The sequence below is a fragment of the Staurois parvus genome, unplaced genomic scaffold (genome assembly GCF_062004578.1).
Source record: "Staurois parvus isolate SC_StPar_1 unplaced genomic scaffold, SC_StPar_1.0 ptg000048l, whole genome shotgun sequence".
Lineage (NCBI taxonomy): Eukaryota > Metazoa > Chordata > Amphibia > Anura > Ranidae > Staurois > Staurois parvus.
This window is the reverse complement of record NW_028317844.1, coordinates 14,965,552-14,983,274: the sequence shown is the minus strand read 5'-3', so window position 1 is coordinate 14,983,274 and position 17,723 is coordinate 14,965,552. Positions and strand designations below refer to the sequence as shown.

The following is a 17,723-nucleotide window of genomic DNA, read 5'->3' as shown; positions in this document are numbered from 1 at the left end:
TTCCCATAGGAAGTATCTCACCAAAATGACATTTTTGCTAGAGGGGATGCCAGAAATCTGACTTGTATCATAGTACAGACGTCTGGGAATATCAGTAAGCCAATCACTTAAGCAGGAAATGACATTTCAGGGGGTGTTCTGTACACCATCTGTGTACAGAACGCCTCCAGGTAGCCATATTGCATTGCATTTTACAGAAAATTACAGCACTGCAAGTGTATGAGGACAAAAATGCTCAAATCAAACTGAAAAGTAGTGCATGTACTTTTGTTTGAGTGACAGGTGTTTTGCTACAGGCAACAAAACACTGAAATGTTAACAGGGGCCATTGAAATGAATGGAATTTTACTTGTTGAGTGTTTCTGAGTGTCAAGCTTCGAGCTGAAAAACGCTCAAGTGTGAGCGGGGTCTGAAATAGCAAGAGCAAGCCATGGATACTGGCTTTACTGCTTGATACAGGCATTAAACATTCTATAAACACACTTCAGAAGTTTTCATCCAACCCTTATTTTAGTACAGGAGAATATCTTCTTTCAGTTTATTAAATATTCTAAATAAAATAAAAATATATATACTATATATAAAGTCTAATCTTTCCAACTGTACTATTTTCCCTAAATCAATGCTCTCACAGAGCTCCAATTTTTCTAAGAAAAGATGATTTCATTAGTGAGAAAAAAAAAACCTATGATGGTGTGTTAACACCCATTAGAGTGATCTTTTTTCTGTGCCTACTTGTGTGGCTTGAATTTGTCTAGTCACTAATGAAGATTGACTTGAGCTACTACATGTCTGAAACAATGTCTTCAAATTGTGAACCAAAATGTTATGCATCAGGCAGCCCAAACTGTTTATAAGCTCAGCAATTAAGACAATTGCACATTTAGTAAGCCTTTTAAAGTAAGACGATGTTTCACAATTGTAAAAGGAGCAAAATAACTGGCCTTAGCTACAAACTGACATCGCCTTCAGAAAATCTGTCTCAATTGTGTAATAAATGGGCTTTACATACAAGTTAGAAAAAGAAAAAAAAGGAGAAAGGCAGGAATGTGGGGCTTCAAGGAAAGCAATTATTTCATGTTCTGTTTGTTACAATACAGCTAAGGGTCAACCTCCACTTGCGTTTTGAAGTCTCAGGTCTCAAGGTCTGACACCTGGTTCAATTTGCAGAAGAAGTAGAAGACCTTACAACCTACATCTGGAAAAGAAAGGACCTAAAATGAATTTTGTTTCTCCTTGTCCACAGAGATGTAGGCCAGTCATACAAATTGCAGTTTTGGTACAGCAATCCATCCTTTATTAAAGGAAATTGTTGCTCTTGGAAGAGGTACTATTCTTTAAGCAGAAGCTATTTACAGATACAGTAAAATACATACAGAAGAGCAGTTTTACCCACCAAAAGATTTGTATTTCTGTGCAACCAGTTCTTAGATTTACAAAGATCTGCTGCAGAAAACCTTTCTAGCAGAGGTTAAAAGACAGTTAACACCAGGTCCTGTCCCTACCTCAACCTGTGATTGGACAGTGAAAAGAGAAGCAGCAGACTGATTAGATCATGTGTTATGAATCATGTACACAAGAAGTCATCTAGCCGTTAAACTCTCCTGGGAGCAGGAAACTGCTAAATGTGGCAAAAACACATGTAAATGCGGTACAGCGTTTACCGCTTTGATGTTTATTCATTTAATTGACCAGAGTATTTTCCATTGACATGGATAAATGCCCAAGCGCTTTTGCCGCGTTTAGCGGTTTTTGGCCACAATGTTCCTCTTCTGAACGCGATTATTCTGCGTTCAGAAGAGGAAGGATTAACTGTCCCTAAACTCTGCTACTCCTAAACTCTGGTAATAGCCTATGTGTACATGGACACACAGGCTTTTATTGAGTTGAGTTCAGGGGCTTTGGCAAAAAAACTTCAAAAGTTCCTAAACTCACGTCCATGAGCAGCAGTGTGCATGAGGCCCTCTGCTTATCTGTCACTCTATTCTCTCCTCCTATTATGCTCTCTTTTAGCACATAAGAACTGTTGCATGGCTTTTTCCTCTCCTGGTCTGAGCCTTGCCATACAAAGTCTGCAAGAGGTTGATTGTAGCTAAAATTCTGGTACCTATACTGCTTTCATAAGAAGAAAAAAAAAAGTGTATGTAAACATTCAGATCTCCAAAATACACCTATTTTTAACTGATGGAATCACTAAGCAACTCATTCACTCCTTTGTTATCTCTCAACTTGACTATTGCAACTCCCTCCTCATAGGCCTACCTCTATACAGGTTCCCCTTCAGTCTATTATGAATGCTGCTGTCAGACCCATCACCTTACCAACCGCTCAGTGTCCACCCCTGGCCTCCTATCCTCACCCTGGGGGATGCACTGGATTCTGACTGCCCAACAAATAAAATATATACAGTAATACTAACAACAACATACAAAGCCATTTACAACTCTGCCCCAAGCTTCATCACTAACCTTGACTCATTATATCACGCACCCCCCCCCCCATCCCTTCTATACTTACCTTCAGTGATACCGAGCTGTCAGTGCCCCCACAGCTGCTCCAGCAGTGCGAGGATTTGAAATCCATTCACTTCTCCATGCAGTGATTCCAAGATAGACCAGATTGATTCTGATTGTTCAGCATCATATTAGTAAATTGCTTTATTGCGTTCCAGAAGCGCTGCACAGAGAAGAGGGAGAAGAGCAGGGATTTCAAATCCCCAGACCGATGGTGTGGCTGCAAGGGACACTAACAGCTTAGGATCGCTGAAGGTAAGTACAGTAGGGAGGGTGTTGAGTGTTAATTCACCTTTATATTTATTCTGTAAAGATAAACTAACCCATTTTTTTTCTTTTAAAACCATCCCTGTAAAAGTGCATTATATACTCATAACACACTGGCACTGCTAGAAAGGCAACAAGGTTGATTTACTAAAGACTAATAGACTGTTTACTTTGCAAGGGAATTTGCCCCAGATCTTGGTGAATGATATGAAGCTCTGCTGACTTCCATCATCTACCATGCATGCAAAAATGCTGTTTTTTAAATTTTTTTTGCACATCATTGGGTATTTTTTTACAAAGTGAAATTTCAATCACTTAAGCAACGTCCCTTGCAAACTGAGCATCTTAATTGTAAATCAACCCTGATATCTCAATCTTAGTACTATGCAATGTATTAATTTCCTTTGCTATTGTACAGCTGATCACAGATGTTGTACAGAATGCCCCCCAGCAATGTAATTTCCTGATTGTGTGATTGGCTTACTGATTTTCCCAGATGTTTGCACTAAGATATGTCAGATTTTTGGCATCCCCTGCAACAAAAATGTCATTTTTAGATAGATACTCCCAAAGGGAGTCACATCTAAAAGGATGCAGATCCAGCAATTTTCCTTATTAGAGCCCTACAGATGCAGCAGCTGATTGATAATTATAAAAATCGCTCCCATACAGATTCACTTTGCACACGGACACAAACATTTATTTCTTCAGAATAACAAAAGGTGGGATCCGTAACAAAGTTTATCAAAATCCCTGCAATGTACAAACGTACAACAAAAGTGCAGTTACTCTTTAAAGTAAAACTCTCCAAGAATGCTATACTGCTGGTAAGTCTAGTTAATGCTCCTAAATCATTATCTACATCATTTTCCTTTAATTAGATGCAACATGCTATCACGTACAGTACCTGGGTATCAAGTTAACAAATACTTATAAACCTAATTTCCCACTTTTACAGATTATACCAAATAACTTGAGAGAGTCGGACCATTTATCCTTCACATGGTTAGAAAGGGTCCAAAATTAGTACAGGGGTCTTCCCTGGGTCTTTTTGCCACAGGATGATACCAAAAGACATGCCAATATCCTTTTTTTCTGACCGAATGAAACGATCCAGGGGAAGTTCATCTGGGGTAATAAAAAGCTAGATTTGCAACTATAAAAACTATAATTATTAACTGAAATAAAGGACAAGCTTTGGGTTTCCTCGCAAAAAAGGAATTTAACCAATGCTCCTTGGCTCAGTTCCTCCAACAGAGGCCTGACAGATTAATCTTCCCCACTAACCCTAAGGACTTTAAAAAGTATTACTAAACCCACAACAGTAAAATCAGTATGTATATGCAGTAAAGCATGCTTGTTATACTCACTGTGAAAAGGTTGTTTGATCCTGTCTTCTCCGATCCTCGCTTTCTTCTACTGTCCCCAATCCATGTGCTGATAGTACAGGGCTCTAGGAGTCACTCTGCACATGCTCAGTTTAGTGTGTATTGCTAGAGAGCTTTTTTTTTTCTTTGGGAGGCTGCATGTGATCAGCACAGGGCCAATCAACACTGTCCATACAGAGGGTCAGGGGTTATGCAGCCTCATAGGACAGTCAGAGCAGAATGAAAACTCCTCATACAAGATTAACCAGTGCTCAGCTGGACTGTGATAGAAGTCACAAGACTGCCATATACTGCTGATGATAAAAAGGTATTTTGCAGTTTATATTTACTAAAATAATTGCATTTCCATATTCTGTGTACTGTGGGAGACTGAATATAGTGAATGCAGGGTCCTGGGTTTAGTAACACTTTAAGAGTACGGGATAAAATAAACAGAAATGGCTCAGTCTCACCCCCTATTACCCTGTAATACCTTTAGGAGGTCCCCCCTATTTGCACCTGGGAAAAACTTATTTTTTGGGAAATGGGGATAAGATGGAGACATCAGGTGCCTCGAAATTGATACAAAGCAATAACATTAAAGTGGAACTTTAGTAAAAAAAATTAAATCCTGCTAGAACACTTTAGGCTGGCCCCGTCTGCAGACATAGCTATGTAAAACATTCAAAATAAATAAACTGCATATACTGTTTAAAATCTAGTAATACAATGTCTCACCCTGCTCCGCACATGCCCAATTGCTCTCTATTTTTTGGCATTGTGACGATCTGCTGACAGCCTAAAGATTTACTGCTGCTCAGGGGCTCTGTAAAATGGCAGCCTCCAGAAGAAGAAACAGGAACAATGCTGGAGGCAATTTACAACACACACTCATTTTGGCGGTGTATTTATTAATGTTGAATGTATGTTCCTTGCTAAAGAACATTATTTTTTTATCAAATTGTTCTGGGTAAAGTTCCACTTTAAACCAGCAATAATAAAACAGATACATACAGTATCCACCAAATGTACTAAAGGCAAAATCAAACATTACATATATATTAGCATTAACCCAGCAGTATGTTTTTTCTAAGTCCATCTTGTAACATTGTTTTTTTTCCTGTTGTTTCTGCTGTTATTTTTTGGCAACTTCATTTAACAGACCAAGCTATGCACCAAACATCAGTTGGAGGAATCAGCCAACCCATTTAAAAGGTGACACTAAACTCTGGTAGAGTAAAAAAAAATCTATAAAAGTGTATATTCCTAAATCAATCTCGAGCTCCAAATTCTCCAAATTCCTTTTTTTTTTTTTTTTTTGCTGCTGTGATGCAACTTTCTGTTAAAGGGTGGCTACGACACTCCAGAGTTGGACTAGGGACTACTGGATTTGAAGTGCTGATAGTGAAATGCATGTGACCACTACTAATGACTACTGCTCATTCCAAACAAACACAAATGAGAAGGGAAAAGAGAGGTTCAGATGTTACAAGAAGACAGAAAAAGACAGTAAAAAATGGTTTACTTAAAAATGTTTCTGTATCTGCTTAAAAAGCGTTAGCTAGAGTAAGGCTCTAATTTGTTAGTCGCGTATATAAAGTCCATCGAAATCTACTTGTTCAACTAAGGTCGGCCATAGAAGGTTTGAATCTTGGCTGGTTCAGCAGGGACTGGCTGAGATTCAAACCATGTATGGGCAGGATGAATGTACCCAAATTGATCAGCCTGTGTGATTTTACATGTGATTATTGCTAGTGGCTATAATAGCCGCTAGCAGTAATTACTGTGTTCTCCCGACAGCGACGGCTTCTGCCACAGGGAGAACACAATGGGTCCGCGGGAGGGATACCCACATCAATACTAACTGAGTTGATGGGGGAATCAAACAATCCTGCACAAAAGTTGCAGGAAAGAAAATTGCTCCATTTATGGCTGGTTTAACACTACCCTGTCCAGACAATGCTGCTGTCCAGGGATGACTCCATTGTTACTCTATAGATAGAGGAGACATCGTAAGACAGGAATTGTGTTACTGGCCAGATCACCAGGTGAAAATAAAGAAACATACTAATCCAGTCACTCCCTTTAAGTATTGGTAAGCTGCAAAATGTTCCATTTTTGTTTTTGGGTTTAATATTAACTTTAGACACACACAAAACAAAACAAAAATCAAATAGTGTCTAAAGTGTATTACACCAAATCAAGCATATGGCTTCAGTGTGCCACACCAAATAAAGTCTATAAAACTATCTTTGATATCTGCTCCACAATTCTGTTGAAATCCCCACACGTGACTGTGCTTCTCAAATCAGACAGGCACTCAACCTCTTTAGTACCTCCCCATAAAGAAAGGTCGTTTTTTTTTATTTTGACTTGACATTTACTGTAATACGACAGGAAATGTTTAAGGCCCCTTTCCTCTGGAATAAAAGTGAAATTGAAATTTCTACTATAATGCTAATGGATAAGTTTTTCTTTTGAACAAAATAAATAAATGCACGTTTTTATAGGTAAAAAATGTGCATTTATGAATTTTTTTTTTTTTTACATAGGAGCCTGAAAATTATTGTACCTATGATAAGTGGATCCCTGGTGCAATGTCAGGCTCCTAAACACTCTTTTTCATAACTTTGCATGTACTTTCAGTAAGTTTAAGTTGCAGAAAGTGCCAAGAGACTAGGAGTGTGCTGTCCATTGAGAACTACAAGTTCTTCTGCCGCGATGGAAGATGGGACTTGTTCATTCATTCACAGATCCAGCACAGCCAAGGCAATTTTAAAATTGGCAGTGGCTGCAGGGGAGGAACCCCAGCCCGCAGTCACAAAAGGGAGATGTGGCGCAGGGGGTGAGGGTTGAGGTGCTTAGAAACATGTTACACCCTAAATACAGGTGTAACATGTTATGAAAGGTGGAGATAGTACCAAAGAACTATAACCTTTTCTGGAGTGAAGTAGGCGTGACTCTTAATGGACATAATGTGGCCCATTGAAGATTTCACTCAATGCAGCCCAGTGTTTTATGTGAGCTTGAAATGCCTCTATGTGTTAATAGTTATTTATTTCACTGTCAATCTCTGCGTCAGCCTCATTATCCCAGTAATATTAAATTAACTGAGAAGAAAAAATGAGCCATACTTACAAATGGTCAAGCATCAGAGACCACAGCAACTAACCTGTTACAGTAGATACATTTAGGAACACATAAACCCACATAAACTGTCCCTCAGGTGTGCAGATCCCAAAAATATAAAACAAACTTGAGAGATAATAGATCTCCCACTCTTTGATAAACAGCTTTATTTTTCTTTTAGATTGTTCATCAGTTCTGCTAGCTGTGGTTTTTTTTATCTACTTTACTGTGAAACAATTTTTAAGTAATTAAAGTAATTTTTGCACAAGTACAGCACTTACTGTCATTTGATTTGGGATCCAAAAATAATGATTGGCTGGAAAAGTCCAATTTGGCTGTTTGTTCGCTCTCTAACCTAAATGTACCCAAAGGAGAAATACAGGCCCCTCAATCTGTCCAATATATCTGTGTAATATTTTCCAGATCATATGACAACAAAAGGAAAAACATACAATATTCTAAAAAAAAAACATTTGTTATAATAATTGTATCTAAAGCAGAGTCTTCTTTCCACCTAGGTTTGCCCTTTGGTTTGCAAACATCTCTAAAAGAGTGACATCTGCTTATCCTTCAACTCATTACTACAGTGTTGAGACCTGCTGTAATCTTCCTAAAGTGGTTGTAAACCTCTGACATCAAATATGAACAAAGGATAACCCTCTACCGTATGTACTTGTCTCAATCTAGAGCACTAAGTGTCATTTCTCTCTACTGCCTTATTCCTCCGCTATATGCATCACTTCCGACAGGTTTTCCCTACAGCAAGAGGGGGAAAAAAAGGTGACAGGGGAGGGCCCTCTAGCACACAGCCTGTGATTGACAGCATCAGCTTTGTTCCTGTGTGCAGTGTTGAAGGGGGGTGTTTTCCTTCCCTTCAATCAGCTCTCAACTCCCATCACTGAGCTCTGCAGAGTGTAACTTCAGTTCTCTGAAAGCTAAGACAAGCTACTGAAGACTGCAGATAAGCAGGAACAGGTAGAAGGATTTGTTACATCTCTGTATATCACCTGAGGGCAGTCATTTCACTATGTATATGTAAGGATTTACAACCACTATAACTCAGCTGACAGGTAATGTGGCATGAGTGTAGAAATAGCTTTATCCCATTTTTTCTATTAAATATTTAACTATTGGCTGACCAAACACAGGCAAAAGCATCATGGAGAATGACAGGCGGCTAGAAACCTGCACATCCCCAATGCACTGCTAGAACCTGCTGCAGTATTCTCTCAACAACTGACATTTTTTCTCTTTACTGAAAAGGGAACAATGAGCGTCCAACTTATGGCTTGGGGGTGCTTGGGTCAGCTGCGCCCCTCCAGACTTAAGTTGTGCCCCCCCAGACTGCTGAGCTTCCCCGCTCCATCCTCACACTCAGAGCCAAGACAAGGGAAAGGGGGCCTGGAGCAGTTAAGTCCAGAAAGCGACACAAAAGAAAGAGCCTGGAGGAGCAGTGCTGTGCTCGGCCCCCTTCTCCTGTCAGAACAGAGCTGCTCCATATAGCTGATGACACAGGATCGCTCTGACCATCGGGCTGTACACAGTTTCATTTCCCGCCCCTATCTCCTCCAAGGACTGCTCATCTCCCAGCAGCTGGAAACGTGGGTAGGGGCAGGTAATGACACTGTGTAGAGCCTGATGGTCGGAGCAATCCTGTCATCAGCTGTATGGAGCAGCGCTGTTCTGACAGGAGGAGGGGGCAGAGCACAGCACAGCCCAAACCTCTGGACCAGGGTTTCTCAACTAGGGTTCCTCCAGAGGTCGATAGGGGTTCTTTGAGCAATGAGCAATTTCTGCCTCTCATATAAGTTCCCACTGACACCATTGATCTTTTTAGCTATATTTAGGGGTAATTCTTCCCAATGACCACAAGTGTAAGGAGAATTCTTCCCACTAACCATCACACTAATGTATCATGAGTTGTAGATATAGTCATTTGTAGCAGGGGTTCCCTGAGACCAGAAAGTTATTTCAAGGGTGCCTCTGTGCTGAGAAGATCGAGGAAGGTTGCTCTAGACTGTAAGCTGGGAGGATGAGGGTGGGGGAGTTTACAGATGAATTGTACATAATGAAGGGGGAGGTGTGTGTGTGTGTGTGGGGGGGGGGGACGGGGGGGACGGGACAGTAATTTGTGCTTGGGATGAGAGGGAGCTATTTGTGCTGGAAAGGGTAATGGGGGTGGGGGTAGACCTGCTGGGAAGAGGAGTGGAGGGATTTGACCCAGGAGACGGGAGGAGGAGGCAGAGGGTTTGGAAAGGGAGAGGATTTGGAATGGGAGAGGATCTGTGCTGGGAAGAGTATTGTGGAGGGGTAGTGCTAGGAGGAGGAATTTATGTGAATTTGTCATAGGGAGGGGGAATTAGCGGGGGGGGGGGGGAATTTGTGCTAGAAGGGGAGATTGGGGGGATTTATGCTAGAAGGGGAGATTGGGTTTTTTTGTGTTAGGAGGGGGGATTAGAAGGGAGATTCATGCTAGGAGGGGGAATTATTGGGGGGATTTGTGCTTGAAGGGGGTTCATGCTATGAGGGGGGATTAGTGCAAGGAGATGGTGAGGGAATTTGGGGTAAGATGCTGGACTGGGGTGGGGGGGAGGGAGGGATTTGTGTAGGGAGGAGGGATGTGGGAGATTTATGCTAAGAAGAAGAATTTAGGGGAGATTTGTGCTAAGATGGGAAATCCAAGGGGGAAGTGGATGTGTGCATGGTGGGGTGATTTTCTTGATTGAGGGAGATTTGTGCTAAGAGGGGGGAATTAGGGGCATTGGAGGTGGGCTTGGGGGGCATATATCTGTGCTGGGAGGGGGGTTTATACTGGGAGGAGGGGAAATTGCATTGTTGTTTGGGGAGAATTTTGGCTTGTAGATAGAATTTATGCTTGGGAGGAGTGTGCTGATTAATGATTTTTTTTTTTGGGAGAGATTTTTGTTGAGACAGGATGCTCACACATGGGGGGGGGGCTAGTATGTCTTTGTCATCTTCACCCTGGGAGCTAGATGACCTTGTCCTGGCACTGCCCGCACCACACACAGGGCAGTCAATAGATCTCTTCCTCCCCACACAGCACATAGTTGAGATCAAATTCCCTTCAGACAAAGCCTCAATCTATAGTGTATAGCTGGCTGCTATGTTGCAGTTCTGACCCTGTCCTCTTCTGACCCCTGTCCTCTACCCTGCCAACCTTCTGTACCCTGTCCTGCTGACCCCTGTACACTGCCCTTATGATTACTGTCCTCTGCCATGCTGAACCCCTTTTCTCTGCCCTGTTTTCTGCCCTACTGCCCTGTCTTTGCCCTGATGACCTGTCATCTCCTCTATTTTCTGCCCTACTGAACCCCTGTATACTGGCTCTACTGACTCTTGTACACTCCCCTGATTACCTCCCATCCTCTGTTCTGCTGACCCTTATCCTGTGCCCTACTGAGCCCCTATATACTGCCCTACTGACTCTTGTACACTCTCCTGCTGACCTCTCATCCTCTGTCCTTCTGACCCCCTGTACACTGCCTCGATAACCCGCTGTAAACTGCCCTACCAAATAATGGCTTCTGTACTCTCCCCTACAAACTGCTGACCCCATCTCTCTGCCCTGCTGGCCCCCCTGTACACTGCCCTACAGACCTCTATACACTGCCCTGTTGACCTTGCATGCTCTGCACCCCTGACATTTTTCACTGCACCCCCACATCAGACAAGCTAGATACAGCCCTGGTCCAACTCAGGCAGATTGCAAGGAACAGACAATATACAACCACCAACTAACTTCAGTAGGGTAACCTTTCAGGAATCCTTCTACTGAAAACCAATGGCAAAGCAAGACAGCATGACAAGTAGATACATTTATCTGTTTGTGATAAGAAAACAATTCATGACACATATATGTTGGATAAAGATAGGGCAGAGAATCTATAAAATTCATGAACTATATTACTTAGTCCTTATCCTATTTAAATATTCAGACCCGGTTCACACCAATGCGGTGCTGGAAACACTGTGAATCCTGTGCCTTTCCCGCACTGCATTGCAATCGCATTGGTGAGAACACGCATGCAATGGGATTCAGGTGCAGATTTAGAAAAGGGTCCTGCGCCTTTTTGGTGCAGATGCGATGCGATTTGAGCCATACAAAGTGTCCCGCACCGCATAGTGTGAATGCGGGCTAAAGCTCCTTTCAAAGTACAGTGGAATTACTTATCTGTTTTCAACCCCTTCCACCCGAAGCTCAAAGCTCTATCTATCTGGTTGGTAAGTCCCTCTCTTCCTCTTATACCCCTTACCCCAGCTCCATTACCAGTTTACATTATTTAACTTTTGAGATCAGTTCAAGTGATATGGCTCACTTGACCAAATACTACATGTTCTGCTAAACCAGTCTTTCTCAACCTTTTTAACACAGAAGGACCCTTGAAATAACTCTCTGGAACCCCTGATAAAAATGACTAGATATACAACTCATGATCCATTACTGTGATATTCAGTGGGAGGAATGCTCCTTACAATTGTGGTCATTGGGAAGAATTATCTCCTTATAGATAGCTCAAAAGATCAAAGGTGTCAGTGGTAACTTATTTGAAAGGCAGAAATTGCTTGTTGCTCTAGGAAGCTCTGGCAACCTCTGCAGGAACCCTGGGGGTTCCATGGAACTCAGGTTGAGAAGCCCTGAGCCAAACTATTGCCTGATTTAGCAGTAATGAATACCACTGTGGTAATGTTTGTTGACAGTCCAAAAACCAAAATCGAGAAAATTAACCAGTTCCTTAATTTAAGACAGGCTAACGTACATCTGCGTTGCTAGTTTAAAGTGGTTATACCAGGATGATGCCTGAAACTACAGGCATCATCCTGGTATGTTTTTTTTTTTCAGCGGGCGATGCTCTTTATTGTAAATGCGATCCTAGCTTCTAATTAACTGCTGGATCACTTTTACAGGCTGCAGACGGGGGTCTTCCCCTCCCAACACCTTTCTGGGGTCTCTCATCCAATCGGGGAGCCTGGGACTGCAGCCAATGGTTCCTCCAGCTAACCATAGAAACAGTCAAGGACTAAAACGTCTCTGATCATCTCTAAGGTCCAAGAAACCAAAAGTGATCTCATCACTTTCGGTTTCGCCAGGTGTAAACAAGCCATTACTGGCTTGGGAAAGAATCAAACTGATCTTGGTTTGATCTGATGCTTTTAAGGGCAGAGGAGAGATCTTGAATCTAATAGATCCCAGCGCTCTCAGTAAAGAGTACCTGTCACTGCTTATGCTATCACAAGAGTTGTTTTTTATCCCTTGTGATAGCAATAAAGTTGACAAAAAAAATAAAGAGACATTGTACATTCTATCATCAGATCTCCTGTGTACATCCAAAGTGGTAATCTGTAAAAACATTTACAGCGCTCCTATGGATAATTTAATGTACAGTAGTCTGTTGCCATTCCACAAGCTTGTGCAATTTTAAAGCGTTTATATTTTATCAAAAAATTGGGTATTATATTGTGTGTGTGCGCGCTAAAATTCATTAAAGTGTATTTTTTTCCCCAAAAAATCTGCATTTATAAAACCGCTGCACAAATACCGTGTGACATAAAAAAATTGCAACACCCACGATTTAATTTTCTAGAGCCTCCGATTAAAAAAATATATTAAAAAAAAGATATAATTGTTGGGGGTTCTAAGTAATTTCCTAATGAGCACATATTTACTAGTTGGCTTTAATGTAGAGCATTTTGCTGTATAATTTTTACTCTTCAGTAAGTTATTGGTTGGCCTTGAATGAAAGGGTGAAGCACTCTTTTAACCAACTAGTGCTCCAGCTGCACTATAGATAATCCCCTGTTGACATTTCCCCCTCCAAATGCTAGGTATAGGTTATATATTCCGACCCACACACACTTCAGCTACAACTAAAAAAACCTCCCAGCATACAAAGCTTCCCTATGGAAATAGCTGTCATTAGGTGTTTTGCAAGGAACTATGCACTATAAGAGGATAACCTCATCCACAGGCTTTGAAGTAAAAAATTAACAAGGAGTCAATCGCCAGGCAATTCACTGAAATGAATAACCTAAAAAAGGATTTAGGACTATAATTAACCCCCTCCGGTGGTATTAGTGAGTTAAACCATTTATTTAGGTCAAACAAAAACAGTGGGATTGAAGAGTAATGAGGAGGAGGGCAGGACAGTAAAAACACAGTATAAATGCTCAGTTATATTTTCTTTGCTAATCTATCTGCTGATATGATTTATATAGCATAAAAAATTACAACTATTATATTGCAATCAGGCTAACACTATTACACCTACTGAATAAGAGTTGTTACTTTTCAAAATAAAAAAAATGGGAAAAAATTAGGTCTATCGTTTTCAAAATAAAAAAAAAAAAATAAAGATTTTATTTGATTATAAGATAAATAGGTGATTTCACACATGGAAAATTGTATTCATTTTAGATTTTTTTTTACTGAAAATGATGCACACATGGACTAGAATATTTTCTAAATGGCATCAACATTGACCTTAAATGTTCTGAATAAGATCAAGTAAATGCCAAAGTTTCCTCTAAATAAAGCTGTTGTGTCAGATCCTGTTAACATTGTAGTTTTGCAACAAAGCTTGTCATTTGAAGGACTAATAGAAACAGTGAACAAAGAACTTCAAGCAAGGCAACCTGCAGAACTGAGCAGCATAATGGCTGATCGATGCTGTATACTGAGTTTTATTATGTGAACTGCTTTTACTGCCCAAAGATAGATAAATATCATCCATGATAAGTGGGGAGATATCAACACGTTTTTCACTAGATGCTGGAGTCCATGGACTATGCTTTTAATCTTTTTCTCTTTAAAGTGAAATTAAACATTTTTTGTAAATTAAAAAAATACAATATGTTTAGCCAAATCACCTCTACAGCAATTTTTAGATTGTTTCATGCATGTTAAAATCTGCATTTGTGGCTCGAGAATCACTTAAAACACCTTCGTTGTCTATATTCTAAAAGCAGAGATCCACAGGTTGCAATTTTTTGGTGCACTACATTTCCATAACGGTTTATTAAATCTAGATTTTCAAGAAAAGAACAATCAAATTGCACACACACACTGACGCAGGTTTACTAAAACTGGGGAGTGCAAAATCTGGTGCACCTGTGCATGGTAGCCAATCAGCTTCTAAATTCAGTTTGTTCAATTAAGCTTTGAAAAAAGAGGAAATGGAAGCTGTTTGGTTTCTATGCAGAGCTGAATCAGAGTTTGCACTCTTCAATTTTACTAAGTCAACCCCCATATATTCTCTAATTTAATTTACAAAATAAAAGATGAAGTAGTGTAAAGAGTAAACAGATACCAAGTTGTCAGACCCTGAAACCGCGTGCGCCCATTAAATGCCAAAAACTAGGGTACCTATAACTGATCAATAGGTGATGATATAAATGGCTTTACAGTTCATTAGTTTAGAGGTTTTTTTACTTTATTTTTAATTTAACTTTATTGCTATCACAAGGGGGTTAACACACCCCTGTGTAATAGCATTGGGCAGGTGACAGGTCCTTTTCATTGAGACATCAGTGGTCCATTAGACTGCTAAAGTCTTCACTGCCCTCTGCTCTAGCTGACCAAGCACAGGATTGTGATTGATTGGATTTCAACAGCTCTAAACCAGAAATGCTCAGAGCCGAGCGCTTCTGGTTCTCAATACTGCAGAGGAGATTGAGGAATGGAAGTTCCCTGATCTCCGCCCGGTCATCACTCTGATGTTGTTGTGGTCCCAAGCTCCTGGGAGGCAGCAGGAGGGGGGCAGCCAGTCAGGTAAAAGTGATAGGGTGACTCCACAACCACTCAGATACCTAACAGCCCAGAGCCTGTCAATAAAAAATATAATTACTACTGCAGCTGTGTGCTTGTTTTAAAGAGTTCACTCTTTGGACAAACCATACATGTCCAAAGAGGCAAACTAGTTAAATATAAGTAGAATGCACCTTTTATCTCTCTCTTCCTTTGCTTCATCTCTCAAATGCAAGCTTTGGAAAGAGATATTCAAACTAGAACCATTGCTTGCACTTTTCAGGGTTTCTTAGATACTTTCCTATATTTTTCTTCCATAGGGATGAAAGCACAGAAAACACAGAAATAGTGTGAAGCTGGTCAGTACAGTGACATTAACACCACTGATTTTGTTTGCTGAAGTCCGCCTGGCTTTACTCCTATATGTTACAGTAATGCGCAATAAAATGTGTCCTTTACCAAACATTATTGCAATGCACGTGCCACCCCAATGCACTCATCCAATGTACATTCAACACAGCTGTGTTACGGTGCACTGCAATGCACAGTAACACATTACAGTCTGTTGTGGTGTGCTGCATCAGAAAAAAATGGTACATCCCAGATTTTCATTGCATTGTTGTGTGTTGGGAACCCATTAAAATTAATAGGGTGCTTTTACGCAATGTACAAAAGGCAGTGCAGACATGCTGATGGTCCAAACCAATTGCAATATGTTCAGTACATTTTTACGTTTAATGTATGTTTAAAGGCTGGAATATATATCTTAGGAATCAGAATAGTAAAGTTTGAAAATATAACCAGGCTAAAACAGAGGTATATTGAAGTAAAAAAATTGTGTAGCACTACCAAGCAGGAAGCAGAACCGGTCTATATTTTGAGCAAATATAGATGCTGGGGGAGTCACGTAATGTAAATATTCCCCAGCTTTGTTCAGATGCTTAGAACAAAGGACTACTTAGTGTAAGATCCAAACTGACTTGTGTGAGAATTCTCTCCTTGATCCTATGTGAGAGTGCTGGGTTAATCATGGGCCACCAGTGCTATCACATCAGAGAACTCACATGCACCTTTATACGTTAAAGTATCAACTGTTGCACTTACAGCAGAACTAAGATTCCTACAAAATATAGCGTACCTATGAGCTTTGGCTATAATGTGCCAGTATGCTCAACACACTTTATGGCACACTTACCTTGTAAAAAGCACCATTCTCTAGTGATGTTATAGGAGGCTGAAGTCTTCCTGTCACCCCTATCTTCATCTGGGTTCAGAGCCTTTCATACTCTTGACTGGCTGGCTGCGGTGATGTACAGTGGGTATAGAAAAGAATCACCCCCCTTTAAAATAGTCACATTTCATTGCTTTGCAGCCTGAAATGAAGACAGGCACAGTTTTTGTTTTATCCAGCTGAATTTGTAACATCCAAGTGAAAGATATACCACATACACGTCAGAAAAAAATTAAAAAACAGAATCACTGTGTCGAAAAAAGGAAAACCCCCATGTGTCAGTATTTTGTTGAACCACTTTTTGCTTTAATTACAGTCTTTAGTCGGTTAGGATATGTCTCCACTAACTTTGCACATCTAGACTTTGCAATATTTGCCCACTCTTCTTTGAAGAACTGCTCAAGTTCAGTTAAATTTGATGATGACCGTTTGTGAATTGCAGTTTTCAATTCATTCCACAGATTTTCAATGGGCTTTGACTAGGCCAGGTAAGGACATTCATCTTTTTCTCCTTCAACCACTCTGGTCATTTTTACTGTGTGCTTTGAGTCACTGTCATGTTGGAAGGTAAACCTTATTCCCATTGACAACTTTCTTGCAGAGGGCAGCAGATTTTCCTCAAGAATTTGATGGTATTTTGCCCCATCCAGGTTCCTTTCTATCTTGACAAGTGCTCCAGTCCCTGCTGCAGAGAAACACCCCCCATAACAGGATATTACCACCACCATGCTTTACTGTAGGAATGGAGTTATTTGGATGGTAAGCTGTATTGGATTTGTGCTAGATATATCGTTTAGTTTTGAGGCCAAATAATTCAAATTTAGTCTCATTTGACCAAAACACCTTTTTCCATGTGGCTTCAGAATCTTCAGGGTGCGTTTTGGCAGAGCTCAGTCTTAGCTACATGTGGCCTTTCTCAGGGAGTGGCTTTTTTCTTGCAACCCTCCCAATACAAGCCACATTTGTGGAGAATTTGTGATATTGTTGTCATATACACACAATGACCACTCTTTGTCATAAATTCCTGCAATTCCTGTAAGCCTCTTTGATCAGTTTCCTTCTGGCTTTGTTATCCAGTTTGATCCAGGGACGGTCTGTGTTGTACCAAATACCTTCCACTTCTTAATAGACTTCATTGCTTCTAGGCATTGATAAAGCCTTTAAAAAATTTTTTGTATCCATTTCCTGACTTATGCCTGTCCACATTATCCCAGAGATCTTTTGACAGTGCCTTGCCACCCATAGTTGATTGTTTGCTTCAGTTGCACAACCAGGGACTGAAATGCTTCGGGAAAGCAATTTTCATGCTGAGCTAATCAAAATGAACACAGCTGATTATAGTTGAAAGTCAAATGGCTTTGTGTGCCATTGAGAAGGTGATTAGTTACACCTGATTGAGTTTACAAGTCATTTTTAGGAGGGGGTGATCCTTTTTCCAACTCAGTGATTTTTTT

At 40.5% G+C, this 17,723-nt stretch overlaps 1 protein-coding gene across 6 annotated transcripts in view; it reads right to left on the bottom strand.

Moving 5' to 3' along the window:
• USP45 (ubiquitin specific peptidase 45) overlaps positions 1-17,723 on the bottom strand; it is a 214,479-nt gene that overhangs the window by 40,851 nt on the left and 155,905 nt on the right. The gene's annotated exons all lie outside the window — the stretch shown is intronic.